The sequence below is a fragment of the Zalophus californianus genome, chromosome 16, assembly GCF_009762305.2.
Source record: "Zalophus californianus isolate mZalCal1 chromosome 16, mZalCal1.pri.v2, whole genome shotgun sequence".
NCBI lineage: Eukaryota > Metazoa > Chordata > Mammalia > Carnivora > Otariidae > Zalophus > Zalophus californianus.
In genome coordinates, this window is record NC_045610.1 from 15875643 (window position 1) to 15889377 (window position 13735).

Genomic DNA, 13735 nt, shown 5'->3' on the forward strand with positions numbered 1-13735 from the left:
TGGCTCAGCCGTGCGGGCTCTCTGTGTCTCTGGCTCTCATTTCTGCCCCGGAGGAAAAGAGGACTTACTCCGAGTATCCTCAGGGGATTCCAAGAGGGGGTCGGGCTGCTCAGCTGAACAGGCCGTGACCACACCAGACAGGGAAATTCTGCAGTGGGCACAGACTGGGGCCTCGAAAGACATGAGCTCAGCAGGCTGCCCACGGGCTGTCTAATGGGCCAGGGGCTCCCCGGTGGGGGCCACAGGTTTTCATTCATAGGAGTTCCTTTCTAAAAAAGCAGATTGGGGGATTCCTCCCTTCTTTAGTTTGACAGAGAGGCTCCATCTCAGTGGGAACTCGGTGGGAACTCAAATCTAGGACTTTTGCTCACAGAGCCCTTAGTGATTTTCAGTAAATATTGGAAGCTCCCAGCCCCCTCCCCCAGCCACCCTCTTCTGGGAGTTTCTGATGGATGTTTAGCTCAGGGCTCCAAGCTGGAGCTGCACCCAGACTTAGCTGGCAGGTGCCAGCCCGGAGAGGCGTTGTGCCCTGGCTGGATGAGAGGTGGGCTCTGTGCATGCCCCACAACGGCAGCCCAGTCTCCAACCTGGCAAAAACAGGTCCCTGCCCTTGGGACCTGTTAAAGTCAGAATTTAGAGTGGGTGAATGTTAGAGGTCTCCTGGCAAAGTTCAGCCCTCCTACTTTCCTCACTCATCATTTTGAAGTAACAGAAAAGGGACTTGACTTGGTCCAAGTCACACAGCTGGTACGAGGCAGCTTGCCTTGGATCATTCCCTTCACTGGAAAATAAAACCTGGCACATGCCCATGTCCTGGGAGGTCGCTCCTTCATTTAGGGCCTGTGGGAATGGATTACAAACTCAACAGGGCACAGTCCTGGATCAGTGGTTAGTGCAAGGGTGTACTGTTAGCAGTGGGCCTTAGAAGTTGGGCCAAGTACGTGGCTATTTGTTCCTGCCCATGCTGATCCCACCGTCTGGTCAGCACACCCCAGGCTGCCTTCAACATGGGACATCATGGGAGGAATGGCCGCACTTCCTGGGGTTGTGGAAAGGGTGGTCTGTTGGCAGTGGGAGGACTTGGCGCCCTGGAGGGGATTTACCCCCCAGCCTTCCCAGGTAGATCCTAAGAACCCTTCAAGTAGAGATTAGGCAGGGCTTTCTGAACCCAGAGGACAACCTCGGGCCTCGCCCAGGACAACTGCCAAGGAGTTCCTGAAGCGTAAGCCACTGGCCCACCGTGACCTCCTTCGTCACAGAGGAACCCAGCATTGATACACACACAGAAGAAACTGGAGGGGCTCGAAGAGGAATCCAGCCCCAGGTCTGGACACTGATGGAGAAGCAGAGTTGGAGACCATGGGCCCACCCAGACTCCCCGGAAACAGGTGCCCCCTCTCCATAAGCTGCACTAAACTCGGATCTTCCCCTGGCTTCCAGCCAATTGAAAGACAATGAGGAGGGACCCCAGCTTTGTACCCTCCCGTCAGACTGTGAAGAGCTCAAAGAGAAGTCCAAGCCAACTGGAAGCCACACGGGGACCAAGGAGAAGGTGGGGAACGTCCTGCCTTCATTGGCATCTCCGCCAACTCATGGCGTTCCCGGTGGAGTTGAGCCGAGATGTTCTTACAGCGGCAGTTATCCAACTTAGACCTGCCCATGTGTCCTTCTGAGTGCGACGGCAGGGGGTCGGCCTCTGTCGCTACGAGGGAGCCATGCAACTAACTCAGCCTGGAAGTCAGCTCTATCTGCTCGGCCGAGGAACAAGTTCCTACTGTGAGTTCGTACGGTTGTCCTTTGGAAGATCCCCATTGCCTGTGCTCAACATCGTTGCCCTCATCTTATTCCAGACTGCCTTCCCAAGGATGCTGCTTTAAAAAATCTCTCACCAGGGCGCCTGGGTGGCTCAGTTGGTTAAGCGACTGCCTTCGGCTCAGGTCATAATCCTGGAGTCCCAGGATCGAGTCCCACATCGGGCTCCCTGCTCAGCAGGGAGTCTGCTTCTCCCTCTGACCCTCTTCCCTCTCATGCTATCTCTCATTCTCTCTCTCTCAAATAAATAAATAAAATCTTAAAAAAATAAAAAAATAAATCTCTCACCAGAGCCGTGGAAGGACAATGGGTCCCACCTTTACCCACCCCCTGGTCGGGCTCTGAAGACAGGTCTTCTTCTTCTTCTTTTTTTTTTTAAGATTTTATTTATTTATTTGACAGAGAGAGACAGCGAGAGCAGGAACACAAGCAGGGGGAGTGGGAGAGGGAGAAGCAGGCTCCCCGCCGAGCAGGGAGCCCGATGCAGGACTCGATCCCAGGACCGCGGGATCATGACCTGAGCAGAAGGCAGACGCTTAACGACTGAGCCACCCAGGCGCCCGACAGGTCTTCTTTTGAGGCGTACCTGGGGCATGCCTAGAAATCAGGGGGGAGCTCCACAACACAAGACCCCAGAGCCTGCTGAAGAGTGGCCTCTTCCCCAAGCTGGACTTTCAGAGCGGGCCAGGGCCCTCGTCCCCCTGCCTGGATCACAGAGACCAATGTCCTCACAGGACTTGGCTCCCGGCCTGAGGCCTTTCTCAGCACGGGCTGAGGAACAAAAGATGCCTAATGATGATGCCAATCCTGCATTTTCCCTTTTTCTGCACTAAATTAAGCAGAGGCCTGAATGGAGTTGAGTCAGACAAGCACAGGGCTGGATCCCCCCCCACAAACTGCCGCCGCTTATTGTTTTGGAACAGCTTGTCTTCAGTAAACTCAGCCAGACAGCGGATTAAAAACACTGCCGGCTCCAGCACGCGGGCTTGTGGCCCACGCCCCGTGGCACCTTGTCACCCCAGCCCCTTGGGTCCCGGTGTTCTGGAATGCCTGATGCGGTGGATTTGCCTTACTGTGGAAGCAGGGCCTCCCTTTCCTTAATCTGCCCCCATATCAAGCCAAGTGCTTTCCAAAAACTTAAGCTTTGTTTCTGTAAGTGTTTTAGGATTAAGATGATAGTTTTCAAAGAACTTCGAAAGTGACCTGCCGGATTCAATAAAAAAAGGACCTGAATTAAAAAGAGCTATTTGGAAAGGATGCCGCTCACAGGAGTGTTTGCATGGGCCTCGGTGAGGTCAGCTGCTGGGCCTGAGCCCCGGTGCTCACAAAGGTGGCATCCACCAGATCGCGCCGAGGGATCCCAAAGTTCCGGCTTAGCAATTTCAGAGGGAAATGGGCCTGGGGGCACAGGTCCCCTCCATCTCTGACCTTTCAACTGGGAGCCCACCAGACCAGGTGACAAGTTCTCTGGCCCAGCCCAGCTGGTGACACTTAACCTAGAAACTGAACGCTGCTTGGGGTGGAGTCAGGCTGGTGTCCCCTGTGTGGAGAGCCCCGTGACCCCAGATACAGGCTCTAGCCTCCTCTATCTTATTTGTTCGCTGAGAGCAATGCTCCCCAAAGCTCCCTAGTTACACAGAAAAGGGCCATGGCCTCTGCAAAATAAAAGCCAGATGGGATTTTGCAAAGAGCTGGGGCACATGGCCTCCTTGGAACTGCATCAGTACCCTTGCGCCCCAGGCTCTGTTGTGCGTATTCACACCGGACAAGGACTTGCAGCCCCGAAAAATTGCCCTGAGTTGAGCAACTGAAGTTAAGACCCTTGGCTCCCCTTGCTGTCACCGTCCCTGGGGAACCCATGGTGGGTCTGCGTGGTCACACTCCAGAGGCCGCTGGGAGACGCCACGGCGTTTCGGGAGCGCCCGGGGATTCGGGCTGCCTGGGCGGCGTGGGGAGAGATGGCGCGGGGGAGCCGGTGGAGGCGGCCAGCTGGCTCCACAATGATGGCCTGAGCCACGGTGTCCCTTCCCGGGAGCCGCAGCCCCGAAGTGCATGCCTCTGCTCCCCCAAATTCAAAGCAGGGTAGACGCAGGGGGGAGGCGGCTGTGGCTCGCAGCTATGCATGACTGGGAACTCGGTACTTGCTGAAGACAGTTACGGGCCTTTGAAGAAATGTTTTTCAGTTTTGAGTCTTGGCTGAACATTAGCCAGGGGTGGGGGAAGAATATGCGGTAAGAGGAGAGGTACCAAGGAAAAACCGTGGTTCATGTTTTCCCACGCCATATCCCTGTGGTGGGGGTGGGGCGCTAGAATTCTATTGCCTCTTGCCCTGCACTTTTGTAGGATGACCCCCCCCAACCACTGACAAGTATTTCTGGAAATCTCTGAAGGTGTCTCTCATGTGCTCATAAATAAAGCTGATCATCCACATGGGAGGCCTGCAATCCATTTTCCTTTTCCTGCCCCTACCGCCCCTGCCTCTGGTTCTACTAAGTTGTGTGACAGAGTCCCACCACGGCCCCCTGGCAGGCGGCCTTTGCTGAGACTGGGAGGGGTTGCAACCATGCCACCGTGGGTACCGTGCCTCTGCCCCTCGCCAGGCACCACCCAGAGCCCTGGGCACTGCTGCCAACGTTGATGGCCAGGGTTGGGGGGGGGAGCGGTTACTTTGGACGGTGGTCCTGGAGCCGTGTGGCTTCCTTTATGCCGGCTTCCCACTCTAGGATTCGAACTTGAACCCTGCAGGGCTAGGCCAAGAAGCAAATAGTAAAAGAAACACAACCAAAAAACCCCTTTGAATTCCAAACCCCTCTCTCCTGAGCCAGGCCCAGCCTTCTGCCACTTCTCTTAGGATTTCTCTAAGAGGCTCCCAGGTGCTGAATGGAAAGAGGCTGTCTGGACCTGGGGATGATGGGGATACTCCACTTCGGCCTCAGCTGGGACCTCTGGACAAGCCAGCCGTCAAATATCACCCAGATCCCACCTCAATGCCTCGTTTTTGTTGTTGTTGTTTTTTTATTTATTTTATTTATTTTTTAAAAAGATTTTATTTATTTATTTGACAGAGAGAGAGGGAACACAAGCAGGGGGAGTGGGAGAGAGAGAAGCAGGCTTCCCGCGGAGCAGGGAGCCCGATGCAGGGCTCAATCCCAGGACCCTGGGATCATGACCCGAGCCAAAGGCAGATGCTTCACCGACTGAGCCACCCAGGCTCACCCCTCAACACCCTGTTTTTGAAGACTGAAAGGTGGACTCTGATATCCCAGGGATATCAGGTAACCTCCTTAGCATTGACGCTGTCTGCCTGGCATGCTTTTGGGGCCAGAGCTACCAGGTTGGAGAATGTGCCTTCTGCTGTTAGCGGGCTGTGTTGGAAGCAGGAGTTTCTAGAATGTCAGACATCATCATCTTCCACTGCCTAAGACAGGCTTCTACATAGGACATAATGCATGCCTGGCCTTCTACACACTTGTAATCCAAAGAGCAGTTAATACAAGCTGGGCCCCGGCCTTTCATCACACACGAACATTAAAAAACCTGGGCTCTGTGCTCCTAGTTGAAATACTATTTATGGCCTTGTTCCACCAGAATGCAGTTTACCTCTACTCCCAAGGTTGATAGCTTTTACCACAATCTGTTTTGGATTTGAGTGTCTGCTCTCCCACAAGACTCATTCATTCAACCAGCACCTACCAGGCACCTACTGGAGGAGAGGCAGAGAGTGTGGAAGCAAAAAGAGAGCTCCACCCAGCTCACGGAAGGAGGGAGGTGAGGCTTGGGGAAGGATTTCCAGAGGAAGTAGCACATGTGCTGATCTTAAAGCACCAAGTAAGAAATAGGCAGGCAAAGAGGGGAGGGGGAGAAGGCAGAGGAACCATAGACCAAGGCTGGGAGGTCTGAGGGTCTTTGCTTATGACTGAGTAGGAGACCGTAAAGCATCCTCATTACCAAATGCCACCTGCTTCGTGGTCAATCTTGGGAGCTTCTTGGTGGCCCCAGCCAGGAAGGCCTCAGACTGCCTAAACTGTGGGGGTAAAGGGCATTGCTGGAATCCAGTCATGTTTCCTCAAGTTTGCCTCACAGTCTCGGACCAAATCTTGAGACCTCATGACAGAGCTTTGGTGGTCATCTTTCTCTTCTGGCTTAGCTTCATTGGGTAGAGGGCACTGCAGACATGGCCAGGCTCCAAGTTCAATCCCTTCTGGAGTCAGTCAGTTCTACTGCTGGTCATGCATCCTGCAAAGGTGTTGCATTGGTGACCAAGGGAAGCAAGAGTTAGGGTGGCTGGCTTGGGCCAGCCATGCTCTTGGCTGGAAATGCGAAGTCAAGTACCTGGTGACAAGCTCCTAGTTCTGCTCTTCATTTGTGATGGGGATTGTTTTGTGATTGTGTACTCTGGCAGATGAGAGGTTAATGTTCTTTTTCTAACTGGACTCAACTGAGCTCATATGCCCCCATTTTCTCTCAGTGGAAAACTGTCTTGCTAACTCAGTTTGGTTTCTTATCTTCTGGAAATGAATGGAGGCTGTGGCTAATTACCACTCTTGCCCTTCTCTTTTGCCTGGGTGGCTTCTAGGGATCATGGCAGCAGGGGTGGGGTGGCTGGGGTGAGAGCCTGGTCCATGGTCACCTTCCTACCTCTCTGGCCTCCAGTAAGGTATAACTTGTTTTGCTTGGCCATGGAAAGCTACCCTCGGCTTTTCATACCCACAGGCCACCCTTTCTGCATCAGAGTTGTCCCTTTCATTACATCTGGGGACTCAGGTTGCTTGGGAGCCATCACCTGCCCATGATGGGGTGTGAGAGACTCTGCGGGGTGCACCCTCCCATAGGCCTGTCTGTGTGGACAACACCCTCAGACACTGTTTCTGCCTCCTCCAGGCTTCTCTATGGGGCCTGCGGTCTCCTAGGTTGATCACTGGAAGCCAGGCAATGCTTTCCAGTGATCAGGATTTCCCTCAGACTCAGGGAGGTGTCTCTTATACCCCCAGAGGGCTCAGCCCAGAGTGGTGGGGCTCTGGATTTCTTCTCAGTGGCCTTCAGCCTCTAAGCCAAGTCATATTCCCTCTAGTTTTTCTTTTCCTACCGGACAGTCAAAACCCTCTTTCTTTTAAAATGGAAAAAAATATTTACGTCAAAATGCACTGTCCCTGTGATGAGGTGTGGCTTGTATGCAAAGTCCTCCAGAATTTCGGCTCTTCCCAAACGTAAAGGTAGGGGTACCTACCTGGCTCAGTTGGGAGAGCATGCGACTCTTGATCTCGGGGTTGTGAGTTCAAGCCCCATGTTGGCTATAGAGATTAGTTTAAAAAAAATGTAAAGGTACACTTTTAGAGTAAGAAACAAAACCCAAACACAATGCTGTCCCAACACTCTTGCATGGACCACCACAGCTTTCAAGACCTCTCAAGACGTTCCTCTCTACTACAGAATCACAAAAGTCCATGTAGTTCCAAAGCTAAGAATTTAGGCCATTACATTTCTATACATTCCCACCCAAGGACAATGCATACAGGACACCCTGCCTAGTACCGGAGTGGTGGGGGAAGGGAAGAGATAAAGACGACTAGGAAAGAGGCCCAATTTAGTATCAAACTATTACCTCTCTCATATACAAAGAATAACCATTGCTTTCCTGAGTGAACCAACAAAGCACGTCCTCCAAGAGCCCTGACCATGAGGGAAGCCACAGGGCTTTTGCTTAATAAGGAAGCTTTCCTGCTGCAAGGTACAGGCCCGGTTGGGTCACATTTGGTTTTATGCAATGAAAGGGACACTTCTGCTTACTGGGTTTCTATAGGGAGAGCTGCAACTATATCCTCTAGATCAAGAAACAGGAAGAAACATCTAGGGCCCGTGATGTGGAGGGGTGGGTACACACATGCTGTTGCTAAGAGCGTACAGCAAAACCATCTCTGTAGAGGACGTTTTGGCAAGGGCTAGAAACATTTTAAATGTGCATTTTAAATGTGTCCTTTAAATGGGAGCAGAACAATTTTAGAAGAGTATCCTGCGAAAAGGTAACTAGCCCCAAAATAGAAACCATCTATTTTTTTTAAAGATTTTATTTATTTCAGAGAGAGAGAGAATGAGAGATAGAAAGCACGAGAGGGAAGAAGGTCAGAGGGAGAAGCAGACTCCCCGCCGAGCAGGGAGCCCGATGTGGGACTCGATCCCGGGACTCCAGGATCATGACCTGAGCCGAAGGCAGTCGCTTAACCAACTGAGCCACCCAGGCGCCCCGAAACCATCTATTTGTATATTGATAGGAGACTGGCTAAATAATGATATATCTGAACTATAAAATAACATGCAGCCATTAAAAAAATGAATAGATCTCTAGATACTGAAGAACAAGATGTCTAAGCTCAGTTGTTAGGCTGCAGAAAAATATGCAAATATGCTTACTCTTGACCTTTTTCTTTGCAAAAGTCCCTCCCTCCACAGCATGGACACAAAGTCTAGGAGTACAAGACTTTGGATATCTTGTCACATTGTTTTAACTTATTAACAAGAATACTGATATTGTACTTTTAAAAAAAATTTTTATTTTATTTATTTTTAAAGATTTTATTTATTTATTTGAGATAAAGAGAATGAGAGAGAGAGAGCAGATGAGAGGGGGGAGGGTCAGAGGGAGAAGCAGACTCCCCGCTGAGCAGGGAGCCTGACGCGGGGCTCGATCCCAGGACCCTGGGATCATGACCTGAGCCGAAGGCAGATGCTTGACAGACTGAGCCACCTAAATGCCCAAGAAAATGTTTTATGATCAACTAACCGTATTGGTTGATGAGGAGAGTTGTCAAGGGTGACTAAGGCTTTGAGACGGAGGAACCAGGAAAGGAAGGTGGTGCCACAGAGAAACGGGGAATTCGAGAAAGGGGGCCGAGATTACCTGGAGGTGTTACCCATGAGCTAATGATGGGACATGCAAGTAAGCTGGAGTCAGCTGAGGGGGAAGGACACAAACTAAAAATCTGAGAAATTTCAGAAGGCACAGCTGGTGTTTATACCTGTGATAGATACGTTCTCTGAAGGAGTGTGGAGTGAAAACCTTGGGGCTTGACCATAGTCAAGGGTCAGGGCAAGAAGAGTCAGGGAAGGAGACCAAGAAGTATGGGAGCAGGAAAGCAAGGCATCAAAGGAGTTTAGGGAGAATTCCCAGCGGGACTCATCAAATGAATGGGGAGTGCACAGAGAATGAAAGTCTAGCAAGATCATCGGTGACCTTCAAGAGAAGCTTCTGGAAAGTAGCTGGCTGGATGCTGAGTAAGAGGAAACACACGTGGGGGATGGAGGCAGTGGATGAAATGATAACTAGAGCAAGAGAAGTAGCACGGGGGCTGGGAGGGTGTCGGGATCATAGTGGGGATAAGCAAGGGATCAAAACTCTCAGGGCTTCCATTTCCCATCTGCAAAATGAAGGAATTTGACCAACGTTCTAAAAACAAATAAACTAACATACTATCTAACACTGATGCTCCGATTTGGAGCTTCCCAACTACAGACCTGGGAAAAGCTCACACACGGCAAAGGCCCACATTGATCCCCCCACCAGGTCCGGGGCCATGTGGGGGGCCCCCTGAAGCAGCCACAGTCCCCACACCCATCACCTCTGGCCCTAGCACCCTCTTCAGCAGGGTTGCCTCAGTGGGAGGAACGGGAGCACACATATTCTCATTTCTATGTTTCGAGTCCGGGGACGTTTGGGAAGCACAGCACGCGCGGATGTGGGACCCCGGGCGTAACATGTGAGGCTCATGGGGGTTTTGAAGGAAGACGGGCTTCCCTTCGGATGGTGCCCACGCCTCCTCGGCTCATTCCAGGGGCACTATTTTGTTCTTAGAACACAGCTGCCTTGCACCAGGGGTTCCTCGCCTTCCGATGGCCTTTCTAAAGGTGGCAAGGCTAAGCCCAGGAGGTGGCCTCTAGGGTTACTATTCCCACAGGATTTGGGGGCCAGCCCAGCTGTGCTGTTGAACGTGGAGTGAACTTCAACTGAAATGGTGCTCTTTCTCGTGCAAAGGTGACACTGCTCCCCGCCCCACCCCACTCCACCCCAAGGTCAGAGAAGCCACGTGCAGCAGCTACAAATGAGGCCGGCAGCTTCCAGACTGACTTCTGGGGAACTCTGTAGTTCTTCAGATGTGTTCTGGGGGCAAGGGAACCCTGCGAAGGTTCGATTCTAACTTCCCATTCAGAGTGCATATTTGAAACCTTCTCTAATAACTGAACATTCGAGTCTGTAGTAACACAACACACGTCCTCAGATGTGTTCCAGGTGCAAATGTGTGATGATGCAGACCCTCCGTGCCTGAATGGGAGCTGTTGGGGCTGCTCACACGCACGGAGACCTCAGGATCGAGAGTCCTTGTCATGCCTGTGTAACTGAAGAATATCTGGGATTGGAAGGAGGGCTGTTAAAACAAAACTGATGTTAGTTGCAGATTCTAAGCTGGATGAAATCCTTTTTTTTTTTTAAGATTTTGTTTATTTATTTGTCAGAGAAGGAGAGCGAGCACAAGCAGGGGGAGCGGCAGGCAGAGGGAGAGGGAGAAGCAGGCTTCCCACAGAGCAGGGAGCCCGATGCAGGGCTTGATCCCAGGACCCTGGGATCATGACCTGAGCGGAAGGCAGAAGCTTAACCAACTGAGCCACCCAGGCGTCCCAAGATTTCTGTATTCTGTGCAACCAAAGCCAAACACAGAAGTAAACTGGATGCTGGGATTGATGCACATAAACTGTCATCCCTAACCTTGGATTTAAAATGCTTTCTATTGGGATACCTGGGTGGCTCAGTGGCGTAAGCATCTACCTTTGGCTCAGGTCATGATCTCGGGGTCCTGGGATGGAGCCCCACATCGGGCTCCCTGCTCAGTGGGGAGTCTGCTTCTCCCTCTGCCCCTCCCCCTGCTGTGTTCTCTCTCTCTCTCTGACAAATAAAATCTTAAAAAAAAAAAACTTCCATTAAAAAAATAAAATGCTTTCTATTTAATGAAATAGTTCCAATGTTCTCACTGATTTGCCTCGAAAGTTATTTGAACTCGGAAAATACGTTAATAAAACGCTTCTGTTTTGTAGAGTGAAAGCCCCATGTAAAATTGTGTCTCGTACATTTGCAAACCACAGATGTAGCACAAAGAGCATGTGCACAGGGCGCCTGGGTGGCTCAGTCGGTTAAGCGACTGCCTTCGGCTCAGGTCATGATCCTGGAGTCCCGGGATCGAGTCCCACATCGTGCTCCCTGCTCGGCGGGGAGTCTGCTTCTCCCTCGGACCCTCCCCCCTCTCATGCTCGCTCTCTCTCTCTCTCATTCTCGCTCTCAAATAAATAAATCTTTAAAAAAAAAAAAAAAGAGCATGTGTGGATGGAGGCCGGAGTCAAGCCCGCGCACCACCGCCTACCAGCCACACAGCCTCGGTGGCATTTGCCCTCCCGGCCTCCAGCTCCACATCTATAAAATGGAGTGGATCATACCTACTTCACAGGGATTTGGATCCCCCGAGATATCACCATGTATTCAGGGCGCAGTAAATCCTCAGTGACTAGTTCCCGCCCAGATACAGATAGGATTGGATCAGCGCAGACCTCTCAGTCTCATGATCAAAGGTATTAACGTGCCTGCCAGACAGTAGCCAGGCTGCAGCCAAGGGCCCGGGCTGAACCAACAGGCCCTCACCTACAGTCAGTGCCCTCCTCTGACAACTGAGCCTGCGAGCTGAGGTGCCAACACTTCGAACCCTAAAGAGCCGTGCCAGGGACGCAACAGGGTATGAGGTTGTGGGGTGTCTCTGTGTGAACTCATGTTTTCTTTATACAATATGTTCTATTTCTCCATCTGCCTGTTAATCCTCTTCAGGGGCTACGCTAGGCAGCGCCACCACAGGGCTTTTGTTTGTGAAGAATTCTGTGGAATGCAGGCTCTCCAGCTGCTGGTCCCTTCCCTTCTCCATCAGCACAAAACAAACAAGCACAAGAAGATAGAGTTTCTCTCCCCCATTTCACCTGGTACCCCTGAAAGTTGTGGCCCGCTTTGCAAATACTTGTCTTGGCCTCAGAAGGAAAGGGAAGTTGTTTGAGAAGCTGTTCTTAATTTTGCACTTTTGAAAAATTACCCCAAACAGAAGGAGGCCCGGCAATCGCACAGATTCCATTTGATTACTGAGCAGAAGCTACCAGAGCCCTCAGATTAAGCGATAAACATTCCCAGGGGACAAGGCCCCGAACCCTGTTTAACTTTAATATCGCTCTATCACTTAGCACTCTCTGTATCAATATCCCCAAAGGAAACTGAAAGCCCAGCTTACAGGGATTCAGCTGGCCTTGGGAAATGTCTAGACTTCTTTGAAAGGCAAACTGTAAAGTAAACCCAATAGCTGGTGAACCTCTGTCTGTCCCAAGATATTCTTCCGTAGTTTTGTGGTCACTGTAGGTAAGGGGGGGAGGGGAAGTGGGCAGGCAAGAGTTTTGTCCCTGCCTGCCATGAATGGCCAGTTGAAGTCTGGTCTGTAGACACCAGGCACCATATCTAAAGAATTCGTTGGGAGGGCAGCCTTTGGCAGCCCTTCTAATTTGCATTCAGGGGAAACATGCCACATTTTCCACAACAGGCGGCCCAGCCAACAGGAGGGAGGGAGGAAGCTCTCTTCTCCGTGTCTGTAGGTTTATCCCTAAAGACTGTGAAAATAGCAGCTGCTAGGGCAAGGGGATTATAGGGTTCGGAGAGTCCTCAAGCTTTTGAGTAAGTTGTGTATCTCGAACACGACCCAAAAAGGCAAGGACTAGTTATTCCGACGCCCGCCTCAGGCGCAGAGCAGCACAGTTATGTTGGGCATGGGCCATTTTGTTCAAGTCAGTCCAGGGACAGAACAAGCCCTATGGCCACCCACCATCCAGCCAGGCCAGCTGCCGGTGGTTCAGGCCTGGCCAGTGATAATGAACGCTTCCTACTTCACACCGAGCGTGTGCACGCTGCCTAGTCTTAGGCAATCTACACAGCCCGATTCATCATAATTCCCTTTTACAGGGGCGCCTGGGTGGCTCAATCGGTTGGGCGTCTGCCTTCGGCTCAGGTCATGATCCCCGGGTCCTGGGACCGAGCCCTGCGTCGGGCTCCTTGCTCATCGGGGAGCCTGCTTCTCTCTCTCCCTCTGCCTGCTGCTCCCCCTGCTTGTGCTCATTCTCTGTGTCAAATAAATAAATAAATAAATCTTAAAGAAATAATTCCTTTTTACAGACCCTGGATACTAAGGGTCAGAGGACCAAAGACTCATCCGACGTCAAAGTACCAGAACCAGACCTGGAGACTAGGTCTTCTGTGGAAGTTTCCAGTGTTGGGCTGCTTGTGTTTCAAATGGACACCTTCTTCCCATCCTGCTGCTCTCCGGGGGTCTCCCACGGCTGGTTGTGTAGGTGAGCAGGAAGAGAACCAGGCAGGTGAACCGGCCTGCCCTGCCCTTCTGGAGGGTTATAAGGAAAGGTTTCTTTTTTCATCAGCTTGATCTCTGGGCACCCTGTTGAAGTGGGGAGCTGGTGAAAATAATGGAAACTAGGTAATGATCTCCAAGCCAACTGAATGAAGGGCTGCAACAGATTTTCCACTGCTGAAAGAAACACCAGACTTCCCAAGAAGTTCACTGCAAAATGCCCACCCAGTTATTAAGGAAACAGGATTAACTTACTGTGTACAGGAGAGAACTCCTTTGCAGTCACATGGAAAAGCAGGCTATGACTGGAACAGCACGGTGGAGAAGGGAAAGTCAACAGGATAGAAATTCAGGGCACAGGAAGGGTTCCAAATTGGAAGCAGCACACTTTATACATATTTATAGAGGGTGTCCGCACAGCCCGGACATGCTAGGACCCTGCCGACGAGCAGGGCTGTCTTCAGGCATTGCTCCCTTTGGTTGTCAGGGAAGGGCCC